The following is a 7,259-nucleotide window of genomic DNA, read 5'->3' on the forward strand; positions in this document are numbered from 1 at the left end:
AAAAAAAACAAAAAAAACAAGAAATATAAATGATCAGCGACACTTCACTTGCAGTGCGCGGTGACGTGTTACAGGCAGATTATAAACTGAATATAAACACACAGACGGTCAGGTTTCCTTAGAATATGAAGATTAGACAGACCATCACCTGACCAGAGCAGCACATCCAGTTTAATGTAATTTTCCTAACCTTAACCAAGTATTTTTAGCGATTATCGATATAAGATACGACTTGGAGGAAAAACATGTCAGCTTTACTTTGTGGCTGATTTTACACTTGCGTTAAGTGACACGCTTCCAGAGGAAAAGATCAAACAAGTGCCAGTTTCACAATCAGTCAAATAAAGAGTGAAAATAACACTGAATCCATACCGTAATTGCTTTCTGAAGCTGATTTTGTCTTGTAAAATAATCGGCTGATATACTGTACATTCCTAAACTGTGCAGTTCCCCGACAAAATATTCACCTCCTTTAGTTTTTGGCGCATTGTGTTTATTTCTTTTGTTGTTTTAACAGCATTTGGTCTCAAAATCCTGCGTATGTCAAGTAAAATAACAGAGATGGGATCAAGTCACCCATGTGCAAGACTCAAGTAAGTCTCAAGTCTTAACCTTCAAGTCTCAAGTAAGTCCCAAGTAATTTTTTCTTGGGCAAGTCAAGTCAAGTCAAGTCAAGTCACAGGTTATATCAAGTCAAGTCAAGTCCAAGTCAAGTCACATTATTACAATATTACCTGCAGAATCCGGTCTCAATAAAGAGAAAATATAAGATAAGTAGCTGTCAAATAATATTATCGGCCAGTTTAGTTAACCTGTTTAAAAAATATGACTTTTTGCTTTATTGCTCTTTTTTACTGATCTGCTTTCCTAGCGTCAATCAGGCCCTACATGTCATGCACTGACTCGCTAATAGTCAGTAAGAGACTATAAATCACATACAAACTATCTCGTATCCATGCTTGTATCAAGCTAACGTTAGCTAAGTTAACTATCAACTAACAGGGCAATAGGCTATTAGCTAATTTACAAGCACTGACTCAGAATGACAAAGTTTGACATTGTAGCGTGGCTGTCCGAAAAAGCCAAAAAGGATGACTCTCGGCACTCCTCCCGCTCCCGCCGACATGATGATGACCGTCTGATATGAGGGGTGTGTTTCTCCAAAACGTAAGGTAGGTAGTACAGAGGGCATGACTGATTGACAGGGTCGTCATCCAATCATTACAACACCATTCCCAGCGTGCGCTCGTACACCGGGTAATATTACAGGCTAGAGATATTTATAATATATTTTATATTCAAACTGAAAACATGAAATGAACAACAATCAAGTCATTCAAGTCATCGTGTCTGAAGTCGAGTCAAGTCCCGAGTCGAGTCTCAAGTTTTTTATTTTTTGTCAAGTCAAGTCACAAGTCATTAAAACAGCGACTCGAGTCCAAGTCGCAATGACTCGAGTCCCCATCTCTGTAAAATGATATGTAAAATAATATGGGAAGATGGTATATATCGTCTAACGAGGTGGTGCAAAGTGCAAAAGCTTTGTCCTGTTGTTAGAGGACTGGACTTGTTTCTTGCTGAATGACAGTCACGGCCATTTTAGTGAATAATAATCAAATCCTATTGACACGTAACTTTTGAAAGGTGTCTGCATTAATACTTGTCTCACTTTCTCTGGCGGCGGTCGATATTTATGTCGAATTTAAAATGAGGGAGACTGAGCATGAAACCGGCATCAACAGCAATATGAAGTGATTGACTGATTGATTAATTGATGGATCACTTGTCCACCTGTCAGGCGCCCCGTTATCTTGAAAACACCGACACCATCCATCAGCTGACAACAACCGATGAAGGCCGCCTGGCTGGAAAACATTTTGTTTGATGTCTGATTAATAGAAATTCGACTGATAATGAGAAGACTGAGCGTGTGCGATGCTCTTTTGAATCGAGATGATCAAATCCTGCTGTTCAAACAGCGTTTTTTTTTATTTTTATATTTAGGTTATCAAACAGGCCTAGAGGTGAGCAAAAGGTTTCACAACTGTTGGAAAATATGTGTAATTATGTACTTATAGCTCTGCCTGTGCTATCAGCATGGACACACTGAATATTGCCTGTGTCCAAACCAAATAATTTGAAACAGGGAATGCACCATTACTCTACATCTGCATTCATTTTTATAGATATCATGCACTCGCAATGTCCTTATGCTGCACTTATGGTGCCTCCAAATGCCTTATGAGCCAAAAATTTCACCTGAAGGAAAACATATCAAGTCGGAGCCAATGTGGAGAGCAGAAAGAGACAGGAAAGTAGGAAAATGGTATCATAAGTGACAAATAGAGTAAATAAAATAACATTAAAATGGCCCTGAGGCGTCGAATGTAGTCGTTGGGAAAGTGAGAGTTTGGGAGTGAGGAGTGTGAGGGAGGGAGGGAGGGAATGTGTGTGTGTGTGTGTGTGTGTTGTGTTACAGAAGGATACCAAGCTAATGCCCTCTGAGCTGCAGCCACTTAAAGCCAGAAGGTTATGGGACCAATTGTCTTCCTCGCCTGTTTCTTTTTTTCTTTTCTCTTTTTTTTTTCCTCGCCCCACCACTGTCTCTCGTCTCTCAGCCCTGCCTGGTTCTGTGGCTCTCCTGGGGGAGCTGCGGTTTCTGAAAGGTTTCTCAATGTCCTTAATCCCTCCATCTCTTTGTGTCCAGGCAAAAAATATATCCGCGTGAAACTCAAGAGGCCGAATGGGGCCCCCCGAGTCGCGGGTGAGAAAACCAAGAGTTTCTTTCCAGCGTTTGCAGGAAGGGAGGAAAAAGAGGGAGAAGTGCAAGACACTCTTATGAAAATCATTGATATAGCACAAGATAAAAATTAATTAGGTCACTTTTTTTTTTTTTTTAAATGGAAGAGCGAAGAGTTTTAAATCAGGGGCTCTCAAAGTAAGGTCCTTGAGGTTCAAGAGCATCCTCGGCAAAATGAGGAATGATTTAATTTAGCTGTAATGTAATTCACTGGATAGCCTCCCTGTTCAGAGAATGAATGATTTCCAATCGTAGGCATCAGTCTCATCAACATTACCTCCCCACTTCCATACTGTTGATACAATTCAATATTAAATCAACAACTTAAATTCTCCCATGTGAGCGTGCCCTGAACAGAATGACCCTAATGTGTGTCGGTGTGTGTTAAGTCTTCGGCTGACAAAAACTTAAATCAAATAAATCTCAAGCCTGAAATTATAATTTTACAAATATTCTTACATGTCTTAATTGCTCTCAAAAATGCTCTCTGGGGGTTCGAAACAAACCTGTTGTGGTGACTAATAACTTTAATCTAACTATTAACTGGACCCTCTAGATTTTAGTTGTATTGAATGATCAAAGACAGGTAATATTTCCCTCTAAAATTGCATTCGTTTTTCAAATATTTCTCTTCAAATGCACAGATGGGACGGGCCATGAGAGTTAAAAAATGATCACATCAGCTGAATCCAAATCAATAAAGCCATCAGAGCCCATGCACTTGTAATTGAACAGAACACAATAAACTTTTTTTTTTTTTTTTTGTACATCATCATGTCTTTATTTGTGTGTAAACAAACTCTGAAAAGAGCCATCAGCCAGGTTCTTGATTATTGGCGTTAACATGATTGATCATTTGTACAGTCATGAATAAAACATGATCACCACACTGCAAAAAAAATGCCCTTCTTCACATGTCATCTAATCTTGTAGTCGGTCCGACGCTCTTAGCTTTCTTAATACAAGTGGGTAAAAAACGAAAAGAAAAATCTGCTAATGAGGCGAGGGCAGTGAGGAATGACATTATTTGGAAAAAGGCAGATAACTGTTACAAAAACAAACAAACAAAAAACCAAAAAAAAGTCCTTGAACTAAAAAGGTGAATTCATCTCACCTCACGTGTATTAAGCCAAATAAGAATTTAGGATTTGATAAAAGACTGAATGAGTTGTGAAAGTGGACTTTTGTTGCAGTGATCATAATAAATAACATGATACTTCCATTAGAACTACCACTGTCTGCTACCTCGGTTCAGTCAAGCAGGGTAACCTCATCTCATCTCGCTGGGAGTATGCAGTGTTTCTCACTATAAGGTGCTGGGTGTCTGTGTGTGTGTGTGTGCGTGTGTGTGTGTGTGTGTGTGTAAGTGAGTGATAGCGAGAGTGAGAAATTTCATCACTCTGGAATGTTACTGATGGTCATAACATTGGAATATGATGTGTGTGAATCTGCATCTGTGTGTGTGTGTGTGTGTGTGTTGTGGTTAAGATTTTGGACACGACCCAGTGTCCAGAGGCTTATTAGGTTAGTAGGTCATCAGATCATTAAATATGTAACAGGAGCTGCAAAAATAACCATCTTAAAATAACAAATAATAAAAAAAAAAAACTCCTCCAGCAATCACAGCAATAGTGTTAAACACAGGAGAGCAACATAATCTGCTTAGTCATTTCCTTTAAGTCAACAACAAATATATTTACAATCAAACAAAAATACAGTATTGTAAAAAAAAAAAAAAAAAAAAAAAAAAAATGTTACCACATTCAGAACCACAGACAAGTCTTTACAGGAGTAACATTGAGTGAATTTGAAATGTAACATGTAGCGTGTGTGTGTGTGTTTACTTCACTGTCCTCTATTTTCTTTCTGTTCAAGATCAGGGTGTGTTTTGTTACATGTGCAAACTTGCCAGTGCGGGTGGAGCTTTGCTAACTCCACTGGCTTCATGGTGAAAAAAGCTCCACCCACCTGGGACATCCAGAGTATTGACAGCAAGCATGACCACTGACAGGAAAGCCCAGGACCAGCCTCCATCTTCAAGGACATGAGAAGACCTACGGCACAAGGCCATCACCATCTGCCTCACTCCACACATACACACACTGACCATTCTCAGCATGGATGGCACAAATGGGAGTCAAGCCACGGTAGCGTTATGTTACAGGGCACCAAGCGCTTATTTCTTCTAAAATCTGAACTATCTACTTTTTAAAATTCTGTTTGTTTGGCCACCATTTAAACTCAAGTAGCAACACATAACTGCACCGAAACCGCATCGACTGAACTGTAAATTCCTCAAGTTGGGAATGAAACGTCTGGACCGATGCTCATATTCTGGTATTTTGTGATTTATTCTTAACTGGTATGAACACCAGAGGAGGTAAATTACTTTAGAGAGCACATGAGACCATCATTCTCGGTTAAAGAGTGACTCAGCACCAGCAAAACGTCTGCTGCACTGCTCTCCATGAGCTGAAACTTTCAGGCATGTTGCACTCCACCGACTAGAATTTGGTTTGACTCTATCTGCCTGTCGCCAAAATACCTCCCACCTGCCAGGATGACAGGTCAACAAAACTCCCCCCCAATAAACAAGTGACCTTTCTTTTCGTCCATGTGACTTTTGTTCACGAGCGCTGGTTCACTTGCAGTTTCGAAGTGTGAGCCAAAGCAAACCGTACACAAAAATGCGAGGAAATGAATTGTGCACTGCGTGATTTTATCTGACTACTCGACGGCATCAAGAGCAGCAACAAGTTTGCATGTGAGCTCTTCGCAAAAGGCGCTGCTCTCTCGCTGCCTCCAAAATTATGCAGAGGCCAGCCAAGGACAAACTTTGCTAAGCTCTGTTCCTACAGGCTAATGTCTGCACCGAGCACCGGGTGTTTTGTTCTGTTTCTTATCATGGTCTCTTTTTTGACTCAGAACATGGCCTTTTTGGCTCAGTGCCACCACTTGGCTGCTGTGCTCGCTTGATTCATGGATTTCTACATTGTGAGTTTGGGAGGAACGGGAGGGGCGGGCGCTTCTTTTTAAAAACAGCGGGTGAAACAGCAGGAGGAGCTTGAGTCTGGCGCTGATTTGAGCGTCAGCTTTCGGAAAGGAGGAGAAACGGCTGGTCCACACGAGTTGGTATTGGTTTATTAAGGGTGTAACAGTTCGATAACCCCACGGTCCGGTTTGCATTGAAGTTTTTGGGTCATGACGTTGGTTCAGTTTGTTTCGTACATCAGGGAGAAAACTACCACAATCAATTCTAATGTTCTCTGCATTTTGCCTCATTTGCAAAAATAACTTGCAAAAAATAACTTTCCATTCAGAGATTTGGTGATAACAATATGAAATCACCAAATATTCTTTCAAAGGCAAACTCGACTTGGACTATTTACTAATTCATCAGCAAAGTGTGTGGTTAGATGGCTCTTATACAGTGGATGTGTTTGTAACACTGCACTTTGTAGGGTGTATGGTGTATTGAACAGCAGCTTTTTTTATGGTTCCATTTTACACCCCTTATCTTTACATCTCAAAAAATCTCAACAAACCAAACGTAAGAATCGGGATTTTTAAGAGGTTCTGAAATTGCAAAGTTCAAGTTTCACATTTTGCCTATAGTTCAGACCAAACAAAAGCTACTATAAGTGTGACTGCGCCTTAGAGGACCAGGACTGCACAAGCAACCGTCGTGCAAAGTGGAAGATGCCTCCTATTTTTTATTCACGATTACGGGCAACGCTGATGTGGAGAAGCTGCTCGTTTCTCTGTCCTTGAAGAGAGAAGCTGGGGTGCCTTTGACAAATTGGTTCCTGAGCTGTACAACACCAAAAGAGCGCCATCCTTTTGTTGTGTGCCCGTATGCGCTTGTGTGTGTGCGAGCGTGTGTGTGTGTGTGTATGTGCGTGTGTGTGTTGAATCCTTCTCTCACAACTCTCTTTTTAAGGCTTCCAAGCTGCTTTGGATCAAAGTCAGTCCCAGGGGATAATTCAGCATAAACACTGAGTTTAAAAACATCATAGCCTACCTTCACATATTGCTGACTTCATTTTTCAGACACGTTTCAACACCTGCTTGATCTGTTGTATCAAAAGGGAGGCCAACGTCCTTCCAGCCACTCATCATCAATGTATTAGCTTCATCTGACTTCATCGCTGCTTCCACAAAATAATTTGATTCGCAGTTAACAATAATCATAACAATGTTAAATGCCCAAATACTAAACCTAATGAAAAATTAGGATTGAAAAGGGAGTGTCTTCCCCAAACAAACAAGGGCTTTATTATCGTCTATGATTTACTACTGAGCCCTCATCTTAGAAGTGGCTAGAGTGCAATGGATGTGCCACAGACTAAAGCAATAATTTATAAACAGTGCGGGGAGGATAGACAGGAAATAAAGTGTTAAAAATGTTCAAATGAACCCCACACTGGCCACGAGATTAGAATAGATATATAGTAGGCTA

Source organism: Myripristis murdjan, chromosome 17 (genome assembly GCF_902150065.1).
Source record: "Myripristis murdjan chromosome 17, fMyrMur1.1, whole genome shotgun sequence".
Taxonomy (NCBI): Eukaryota; Metazoa; Chordata; class Actinopteri; order Holocentriformes; family Holocentridae; genus Myripristis; species Myripristis murdjan.